The 11,635-nt window shown below is 36.2% G+C and overlaps 1 pseudogene across 1 annotated transcript; it reads left to right on the forward strand.

Annotated features, from left to right (window-relative positions):
* The first annotated feature begins 559 nt into the window (after nucleotides 1-559).
* Nucleotides 560-8,321, forward strand: LOC307197269 (large ribosomal subunit protein eL31-like; annotated as a pseudogene). Its single transcript has 2 exons — nucleotides 560-564; nucleotides 7,943-8,321. The product of its transcript is annotated as a large ribosomal subunit protein eL31-like (transcript).
* The last annotated feature ends 3,314 nt before the right edge of the window (nucleotides 8,322-11,635 follow it).

Consider the following 11,635-nt stretch of genomic DNA (forward strand, 5'->3'; position numbering starts at 1 on the left):
CTGAGACATGGAGAGGTGAAATAACTTGCCAAAGGTCATAGAGCTCATCAGTGGTAGAACTGTGCTTCCAACTTAGTCCATGGAGCTCCAGTGTTTATGCTTTGAACCTCTCTACTGCATTGCTACTCCACTGAAATTTTACCCACGGTCACACAGCAATTTAGAAAGAGAACTAGACTAGCAATTCATTTAGTCTCTCCCCAGAGAGACTCCCCAGAGAGTTCATACTACTCTGCAATACTATCTTCATTTATTGGAATAATTCTTTGTAAAAACAGAATAAACACTTTTTTCAAAGGCAGAAAAGCCATATTCAAACTTCTGTTTGCATAATAAAGCATATTTACACTAATTGGATTAACCCCTAATACAGCTGATCACCAAAGTACCATATAAAGGATAGTCAATAATTATAAAATAAATTAAACTTTTTTCTAATTTTTTTTCTGTATCTTAAGAATTATTTAATTGGCATATGCAAAGTTTAGAAAGATAAGCACATATCTAAAATGCCAAATTTTTATATTAAAATTGACAAATACACTTATCCTTTACGAGTATGAGGTAATTCAGTGTCATGCAGATAGTACATGCAGAATACTGACTTGAAGTGTTTTTATTTGTATCTATTGAATAACATAATTCAAAAACTCTTTGATTTGTAAAAATTTGCCATTGTCAGACCCTTTGAAATCCTTAAAGGGTCTTAGTTCTTTAAGTTCTAAAGGCCTTAAAGTTCTCTTAGACTACTCAATCCTACAGCATTTTTAATGACAAAGCATATTCCTAAGGTCAGAAAACTTAGCGATCTGGGTAAATTTTTTTTTTCACAAAATATGCATTAATGTGTCTAATACACACGTTCTTGATAACAAAATTTGGGAAATACTGGTGTAGTGTAGAACATGAATAGGAAAGGCAGATTATGTAATGAGACATGTCTTATAAGAAGAGCAATGTGGAGGCTGACTTGGTTCATCCCTCTACTCAGTAAAGGAAGCCCACTGCACAGCATCTGACAGCAGGTCTCTACCTCAACATTCTGGGGGACAAAGTACTGGCAGTAAAGCAGCCCATCACATTACAAACACCTTAGACAATCCTTAGATGACCTCCATAATCTGACCAGATCCAAATGTGCCCATTCACATCATGAAACTTAATTCAGGCCCTGGTTCTCCTAACCCTTGATATGCAAAATGGCAGATATCCTTTATCAATGAAATCAACCCAGATCTATCAGTTCTCTCTTTCCTTCCTAGTGATCTACCACATATGTTGGTATTTGATTGGATTTTCCAAATTATTTTACTCTAATTATTTTATATGCTAATTCTTTTTCCACCAAGTCTCACATACAATTCCTCTGCAAGTTTATAAAGAATGTTGGAACAGGGTTGAAGAAATACATGGCCGTTTATCCCTTCAGCCCAATGCAAAGTAGAAAACACATACTTAATGTACACTATCCAAGCAAACCAAGTAGGTATGCTTAAAAGATAGATTAACCATGTCATTTTAATAAGGAGAACTCGAGGCATTTTTCTTTTTAATAATGTCACAAGATTTTTGTAATGCATTGATCAAAAAGAATCTTATAAGCAGGAAGGTAGAAAATTGGAACTATCACAGAAATTTAACTAGAAAGAGCCAGGGTGACTTGAAATGGTAAATACATTTCTCTAATAACTTTTTTTATTATTATATTGACTTTGGATTTTATTTGAAATAATCTGAAATTATCAAAAAGCTTCATTTACATAGTCACATAGAAGTTACCTAAGCTTAAATTTTCTGTGGCTTGTACATTTCACAGTTCTAGTTGTGTTTTTTTTTTTTAAACATCTTTATTGGGGTATAATTGCTTTACAATGGTGTGTTAGTTTCTGCTTTATAACAAAGTGAATCAGTTACACATATACACATGTTCCCATATCTCTTCCCTCTTGCGTCTCCTTCCCTCCCACCCTCCCCATCCCACGTCTAATAATTTTTAAACTACCAAAAGGGCATGAAAAGAAACATGGGAGATTGATTTACATTCATTCTTCCTTGCTTGCTAACTAAAATATCGTAAAATTATTTTGATGTACTTTCTCCTCTCTCTGCCACCACCTTGTCCTGTGTCAATGTGTCATATTCCTTTCTAATTATTTTTACTTTGGTTAGGATTTGGATAGATTTTGGTTGAAATCCTTTTATTCTTCATATTTTGATTCTCATCTTTTACTTAAGTGACAAAGACAGCCAAAATTGTTGAGTAATTGAACAGTTTTGAAAGGACAGCAAAATTCTTCTGGTCCTATTTGCCCCAAATCCTTTATGTGTGTTAGGAAATAAAGGTTTACTTGGAACAAACATTTCTAAGAGAGAAGTTACATGAAAGAATAATCTGCTGTTTATCCCTCAGAGATGCATTTAATGCAGTAGTTTCATATAAGGACCAGGACCAAAAATTGTCTGGGTTTGAATCTCCACCACTATGTCTTGAGCAAATTATTTAACTTCTCTGATCCTCAAGAAGGCTACAATCTTGGGGGCTATTAAAATTAGATTCCATACCCACTGCCCGACTCCTACAGCTACATAATCCCTCAAGTAGCAGTGCTCTGAAAGAAATAAGGCATGAAAGGAAAGTTGATACTCTTTTTAATAAACACTTGCACAGTCATGTCAGGCAATGTTCTAAGCACTTTACAAATGTCACCTCAGGTAATGCTTACAAAAATCCTGTGACCTACGCATCTTATAATCCACGTTTTACAGGTGAGGAAATTTAGGCTCAGATAGATCAATGGCAGGCCTGGGATCCAGCTTAGGCAGCCTTACTACAGAGGAGATTTTGCTTTACCAATGGCCAAAGAAATTTAAAAAACACTGGTTTAAATAGTTAAGTATGTTGTCCTACAACAGAAAGATACACAGCTATTAATATGCTGATATGCATTGGTGAATCTCCAAGAAATGTGCACGGCAATCAGGATGTCCCATAAAGTTTGACCGCAGAATTGAAAAAAGTATATTATTTCAAGAATCTTCTCATAGGAATTGTACTTCTTGAAAAAGTCCCTGGGAGGAAAGGAAAAATACAAATAAATACCTTAAATCATATAGATCTGTCCTCTGTAAAAGGGTTTCAGTAACAGATTAGAAAAGAAAATAATTATAAATGACTTAATTTCAAAGATGCTAAGTGACAGTTTTAAGCAATCTATTCTGAAAGAAATAAAAAGCTTTAAGGTAAAGAATCCAGATTTTTTAAAAAAGTTTAAAATACCAGTGGGAAAAGCATTTCTCTTAGTCTTGATGAGTGCAACTTTAAACATCTGTCTACTTGAACTTATTAAGATTCCAGGGCACATTTTATAATTCTGAGCACTGTTATCCACTCTGCATAATTGTTTCCCTCCCACCTAACTCCCTTTAGAATGGCAGTTGAAAGAGATATTTCCACTTTCTGTTGTAAACCATTATAGTTATTGTTCCTATTAGGCGATTGATCCATTAACTTTCAAAAGTGATGCATTCCAATACTGGATAAAATATTTGCTTTTATATAATCTCATTAAGAGATCTCTAGAGCATTCTGAATGATATTATCTACATGAATACTGATTTAGTAATTGCAACTGCTACTAAGGCTTAGCTGGGAAAATAATAGACAACACCATTATAATTACAAACATGTTCATAATCCTTTAGCCTTTACAAAGTGCCTTCTCAAATTTGATTCTCAATCTTTGTGAAATAGGAGAGGTATCAGTGTCCTTACTTTGTGGGTGAGAAATTTAAGTCCCAGAAAATACGGAAATTACCAAAATTCATACAAATAGAAGATACTAAAAATTGTTTTTGTTTTTTATTTTAAATTTCTTGATGCTGTTTCATGATTTGTGTAAAAAATTGAATTATAATTTAGAATAATATCCTTTTCATTTTAAGAGAGGTTTTTTTCTAAATATAAAAATAATGTAAAAAGTATTAACATAAAATGGGTAATAATCTTTCACATATCTTATTTCTTAATGTGTTTGTTTTTAAATAAACAGATTGGAATGAGTAGATGATTCTCAAATTTGCTGTCTAAAATGAGTGGTGGGTTCCAGCACTTCTGACAGGGTTTGTATCTCTTTGAGTAAAATACATGTTTCTCCCCTGAATTCATACATTTGAATCCCTAATATAAAGCAGAGGGAAGGACAGATGGAAGGAAGGACGGAGAGAAGGAAGGGAGGGAATAGAAATGCAGAAACCTATCCTTGTCTTAAAATGGGAAATTCATTACCTCTGTTGCCATTTCTTACTTCTTCTTCCCAGCCTGCGAACTCATCCTTCAAATCCCAATCATATACTATGTAAACATCCCTCATATGAGTTTTGTTCCTGGCTATGTGAATTTAGCTTTTATTTTTTTTCAATTTTTATTTTATATTGGAGTATAGTTGCTTTACATGTTGTGTTAGTTTCAGGTGTACAGCAAGGTGATTCAGTTATACATATACATATATTCACTTTTTCAGATTCTTTTCCCATATAGGTTATTACAAAATATTGAGAACTTAGTGCAATAACCCAGAATTTAGAGAAATCAGTTTTACTGTGCTATTGTCATGCTCACTGTCCTGGTATATGTGATATTTAGTGCAAAAGAAGTCATTTTTGTGACAAGGATATTTGTAGCTATTAGTAAACTAGACTATACTTCAGGGAATTTATAGGAAAGGGCTCTTAATTAAGGATTTGGGACTATACAACCCATAGTTCTTGAACATGCTCTTGGCAATGTGCTTGATTTTGTTGCCATGGTAGGCCATATGATATTTCCTCATTAAGTGCATTTTCCACAAGATACTTGGTTACTTTTTAGTAGATGATGAGAGTGGCAAACAGTATCTTCAGTTTTCATTCCCTAGATCAATCATTTTATGTCTCTATCATGAGTGTCAATATAAAATAGAAGTATCTAATTATGTCCAACAGGACAGGTAGTATGAGCTAGTCAGGTGATCATAAATAAATAGATTCAAAAATAGAAACTAGTTTGAGAAATAGTAAATAAGGGTCTTGTTTCTATTTCAAAAGTTGCTTTCTTAACATCACACTGTTTCTCCCCTATACTGAGTTTACTTTTTTGCTAAAACATTTGTTTCTTTCAGAGGGCAGACACTGGCACCTAACTACCTGAGTGTGTACTTGGATTTCCCCACTTAGAGAAACTGTAAACCTTAGGCAAGTTACTTAAGGTTTATCAGCTTTGCTTTCTTTATTTATTAGATTGTGATAATAGGAATAATGCCTATTTTTTAATAAGGTATGAAGAAGCAAATGAGCAAATGCATGCAAAGTGCCATGGTGATTAGTATATAATGATTAATAAATGTTAGTTTTTATTAATATAGGTCCAGCTAAGTTCAATACATTAATGCAAGTACTACAAAGGGAGCCTTATGAAACACCAGATATTAAGATCCCATAATTATCAGAGAATCTTCAGTTCCCATTTCCTTCAATATTTTGAAATATTCCTTCAAAATATTTACACCTTTTTACAGTGTAATATTTTTCATCAAGAAAAGAAACAATGCGGAATTCCCTGGTGGTCCAGTGGTTAGGACTCTGTGCTTTCAATGTCGAGGGCCCGGGTTCAATCCCTGGTTGGGGAACTAAGATCCCACAAGACACGTGGCACAGCCAAAAAGAAAAAGAAAAAAGGAAAGAAACAATGCTAGCCTAAACTGGGAAATATTTCTAAAATATAATACTGCCTTATTCCTCAGACCATTTCATATAAACAGTAAAGAAAAGAGATGTTTAGTAAAGTCCAACTTTTAACATCTCCCGATAGGTATTGATCAAAGAACTTACAAAGAATAAAGTAATGATTGTAAAGTATAATAAATTATCTGATTAGGAAGTAGAGAATGCTTTAGTAACATGAAAATAGGGGCACTACATACAAGGTGTAGGGGCATCCAAGGGCTGCCTGGCCAGGGGAAATTTAGGGAAAACTTTATAAAGTAAGTAAAATTTAAGGTAAGACCTACGAATGTATAGGAAAGAACTAGATAAAGTGAGTGGTGGGAGTGAAACTTATAAGTAGGTGTGAGATTGAAAGTTCAGGCAGAAAACAACATACTTGAAGACTTAGAGGTAAGAATTTATGGAATCTCAGGAGAACTCAATGAATTTCCATCTTGCTGGAGTGGAGAGATGGATGTGGGGTGATATTGTTGAAGTGGGTTGAAGTTGGGGTAAGAGTTGAAGTGCAAAAAAAGAAATGGGCTCAAATAAAATACATATGTTCAAGAGTTTGGACAATATCCTAAGGGCAGTAACCTATCAAAAATTTGAATTTTATAAAGAGGGAACACTGAAGACAGGGAACAGACAGGAATGAATTACAAAACAGAGTCAGCAATATCAGGTAAGAGGTGGAAGCAATAATCCAGAAAAGGGATGAGGATGGGATGGGGGAGGAATGGGTAGTGATGCTAGGAATGGAGAGAAATATTGGGTGGGCCAAAAGGTGCCTTCAGTTTTTAAAGTAAAAATAAAAGACACATTTTTCTTTTTCACCAAGAACTTTATTGAACAACGTATTCACCCTTTTGTTCCACTATCTTCTGCCATTTTTCAGGCAACTTCATAATTCCATCTTCCCAAAACTTTTTATCTTTTTGAGCAAAGAACTGTTCTGGTACCTTTTACAGTCTTCCAAGGAACTGAAATTTTTTCCATTAAGAGAATTTTGTAAAGACTGAAATAAATAGAAATCCAAAGGTGAAATGTCTGGTGAATACGGCAGATGAATCAGAACTTCCCAGACAAGCTGTAATAGTTTTTGCCTGGTCGTCAAAGAAACATGCAGACTTGCGTTATCCTGATGGAAGGTTATGCATTTTCTGTTGACTAATTCTGGACACTTTTCATCAAGTGCCACTTTCAGTTGGTCTAATTGGGAGCAGCACTTGTTGGAATTAATCGTTTGGTTTTCCAGAAGGAGCTCATAATAGGGGACTCCCTTCTAATCCCACTATATGCACAACATCACCTTCTTTGGATGAAGACCGGCCTTTGGTGTGGTTGACGGTGGTTCATTTTGCTTGCCCCATGATCTCTTCCATTTCACTTTGTTGTACAGTATCCACTTTTCATAGCCCATCACAATTTGCTTTAAAAATGGAATAATCCAAATGTTCCAATATGTTTCAGTAGAGAATCAGATGTGGAAATATGGTCAAGAAGGTTTTTTTTTGCTTAACTTACGTGGAACCCTAACATCAAAGTGATTAACATAACCAAGCTGGTTCAAATGATTTTCAATGCTTGATTTAGACATTTTGAGTATGTTGGCTATCTCCTGCATATTATAACATTGATTGATCTCAATTAATGTCTCCATTTGATTGCTATCAACTTCAACTGGTCTACCTGACCATGGAGAATTGTCCAGCAAGAAATCTCCAGCACGAAACTTCCAAACCACTTTGACATGTTCGATCCATCACAGCACCTTCTCCATACAGTGCACAAATCTTTTTTTGTGTTTCAGTTGCGTTTTTACCTTTCTTGTAATAATAAAGCATCATATGCCAGAAATGTTGCTTTTCTTCTTCCATCTTCGATATTAAAATGGCTACATAAAAATTCACCAATTTTGATAAGTCTTTTTTTAAATGCATGCTGATATGACAGCTGTCACATAAAATCTAACAAAATTGTTTCAAATAAAGTTAAAGATAACTAAGTGCTACTAGAGCCATCTTACGGGAAAAAAAACAAATGAACATTTTGGTCCACCCAATAGATTTGATGGTTATTTGGAAGGATGGAAGGATAGGAGGCTGTGGTCATCTCTGTGATCCTGCCTATATGATATCAGAAGCAGAGAAGATCCTCCCACAATCCCTTTCTCTCTTCTTTTCCAACCCTGGCATGGCAGGGTGTCTCCTGCAAAGAAGGGTGGCGAGAAGAAGGGTCGGTCCACCATCAATGAGGTGGTGACCAAAGAATACGCTATCAACATTCACAAGCACATCCAAGGACTGGGTTTCAAGAAGTGTGCCCCTCAGGCACTCAAAATAATCTGGAAATTTGCCACGAAGCAGATGGGAACTCCAGATTAACACATTGACACCAGGCTCAAGAAAGTTGTCTGGGCCAAAGGAATAAGGAATGTCCCATGCCATATCTGTGTGCAGTTGTCCAGAAAGTGTAATGAAGATGAAGATTCACCAAACAAGCTCTATATGTTGGTTACCTATGTACCTGTCCCTACTTTCAAAAATCTACAGATAGTGTGGATGAGAATTAACTGCTGATTGTCCAATAAAGTTATAGAACCAAAGAAAAGAAGCAGAGACAACTCAAGGAATAAGGTTCAGGATGGGGTTATGGGAGTAAATGGCTGAACTGGAATGGGAAAAATGCTCCATGAAAATGTCAAGAAATTGAGGATCAGGATATTGGTAAAACAGAAGTCACCCAAAATAGCAGACGAGCCTAGTGAGAAGAGAAAGATTACCAGTCACGTGCTATTTTGTCTTTAAAAATTAATGCAGAAAGAGTAATTAAAACATCAGTGGTTGAGAACAAAGAAAAAGGAAAGGTTATAGTCTTATACCATTAGCCTCAAAGGCATGTAGAAGTCTAAACATTCCTAGAGGATTATGGTATATGAGAGAGTAAGAAGCAAGGAGGACACCTAGTGTATCTTTCCAATTCTGGGGAAAGGAAGGGATAAAACAATGAGGCTGCTTCACTTGAGTGGGGAGGTTGAAAATTAGCTCTCATGAGCCCATGGTTTGCTCTGAACACCCATTCACCTATAACACACCAACCAATGTGGACAGGCTGGTTCTTACAACTCGTTTTGTCCATCTGTCATTATGCAAGATTGGAGATGAAGGGAGTAAAAGAACTGAAGGGGAGTTTGTTGCAAATGGTCTAGTGGGAGCGTAGGGAGGATCAACTCCTTGCCTTGCTGTTCACTAGCTCTGAATTTTGGACATTCTTGAACTTTGTATTAATCATTAACCTTAATAAGACATTGTACAACCCAAGGTTCATTCCATCTCAAGACTCCCAGCATCTTATTCTGGTTCTAGTATTGTACTTGCATCATTTCAGGTCCCATTTTCTACCCCTCCAGTGCCCCCTCTTCCTGTGCCTCTACGTAACAGATTTCATTTCATGCAACAGTCTTCTAACTTAGTTCCTTCTTGTTTTGAGTTCAGGGTAGATTTTGTATATAAGAAAGACTTCACAGAGTCTTATGATTTATTTTAAATTTAACTTTCTGAAGTTACAAATTCAAAACCCTTGTCAGGTTCAGTTAGCAAATTCTATTCAATGTATAAGTCTAGAAAAACCATAATCTTTATAAAGGGACTTTGAATACTACTTCAAATATTTTAAACAGAATTTATAAATAAAATATATTTTAGATTCATTTTAAGCATTTCAATTTTCTGAGAAAAAGCCTTCTCAAGTATTAGGGATTTTTATAAATCCAAGAAATTAACTTATAAATATGTTACAGTTGAAGTTTATATAAATGTTCATAACATACTGTACATAAACAGCACGATTTCAGCTTACATCACCATTCTGAATCAATTACTCAATAACGTTTTAAACTGGGTTTACGAGGCTGTCACTCAAACTTGCCAAATTCTATTAAATGTCACATATACAAAAAATGATGTATAGATTCCATCCCAAGATAAAAATATCTTAATTTACTTCTCTTAAAAATATCTCTGGGGGCTTCCCTGGTGGCGCAGTGGTTGAGAGTCCGCCTGCCGATGCAGGGGACACGGGTTCGTGCCCTGGTCCGGGAAGATCCCACATGCCGCAGAGCGGTTGGGCCCGTGAGCCATGGCCGCTGAGCCTGCACGTCCGGAGCCTGTGCTCCACAACAGGAGAGGCCAGAACAGTGAGAGGCCCGTGTACCGCAAAAAAAAAAAAAAAAAAAAAAAAAATTATCTGTATTTTATTCTAATTCCACCTAGAGCTGAAAGATGCATAAACACACTAAGAAATATACACACGAGACAGAGGTGACATATGGCCAGAAATTTTGGCTGGTCATGATCTCTGGACTTCAGAAATCCAGTTCAATTCTCATAGTTGAAACTAAGTCAAATATCATCCCAAATATTTTTGAATTTTGTCTATTATTATTTTACTGAGTGAATTTTGTTAGCAACCCTGATCAGACAGACTAGACTCTATTTGGAGTTGTTATAGTAATAATTACATAATACCATGAGGGATATGATCCTATGATCATACAGCCCTGACTCCTTGTTACACATATATAATCACCTGACCCTTCCCTCATGGAAGTCAGTCTGTAGCTTCCACCATGGGTGATAACTAAGATTGGATTTTGCACTTATTTGTCTTTTGACAAATATACTCAAGTCTTTTAAACAAATACTAAAGATATGTGTGCTTAATAAAATAGTAAAATAAAATATCCTTCTGACTACTGCTAAAGACTGTTGAACTGAATAGTATCCTGCACTTGTTCCATTTTTCTTATTTTTAGAACCATAGAACTCTTATGAATATTAACATTTAACTCACCCACTTCTATGACCAAAGTCATGTATGGTCAATAAGTTGATAACTTACAGATGGTTTTCTTTCCATCCAGACCTCTTTTCTTAAACCCTGGCCCTCTGCTGAACAATTTAGTCAATATTTCCACTTGGATGCCTTTCTGTACCTCAAATAAAATTTATCCCAAACTGAACTCATTACCCTTGTCTTTATCTTGCCACTTCTAGGGTTCCCAATTCAATAAATGTCACTACTATTCCTCAAATTGCTCAAGACAGGAACCTAATAGCGATGCATGACACATCGTTTCTGCTCTACTCGCGCATAATGAATCACTTGTCAATGCTACCCCTTAAGCATATTTTAAATCTCCAGTTTTCTCTCTCTTCCTATTTAAAATGATCTCTCTGCCTTAACTTTTGCTTCTTGCAAATCATACCTCTCAAAGTATCAAATACTCTTTTAAAAAGATTATAATAGGCCTTCCCTGGTGGCGCAGTAGTTGAAAGTCTGCCTGCTGATGCAGGGCACACGGGTTCGTGCCCCGGTCCGGGAAGATCCCACATGCCGCAGAGCGGCTGGGCCCGTGAGCCACGGCCGCTGAGCTTGCGCATCCAGAACCTATGCTCTGCAACGGGAGTGAGAGTGAGAGGTGTACAGTGAGTGTACAGTGAGAGGCCCACATACCGCAATAAATAAATAAATAAAAAGATTATAATAACCCTGCACTGGATTGCAAAAATTTTCCCCTGCCATTGAAAGTTGGAATCTATTTTTCCATCCTTTGAATTTGGGTTGGTTATGTGATGTACTCTGGCCAATGGGACATTAGCGAGCATGCCAATAGCAGAGTCTTGCAAAGCTGTTACACATTGGAGCTTGCTTCTCATAGGTCATTCAGGACTTCCATCACCAGGTGAGAAAGCTCAGTTTAGCCTGCTGGAAGGTCAAGGGACATTTGAGACAAGCCATCCCAGTGCAGACTTTCCACAGTCACCTGCCTCTAGCCAACACAGCAGCTAACCGAAGATGCATGGTTAACACCAGCTGAGACCTGGAATAAAAG

This window comes from Stenella coeruleoalba (assembly GCF_951394435.1).
Source record: "Stenella coeruleoalba genome assembly, chromosome: 14".
In the NCBI taxonomy this organism is placed as follows: Eukaryota; Metazoa; Chordata; class Mammalia; order Artiodactyla; family Delphinidae; genus Stenella; species Stenella coeruleoalba.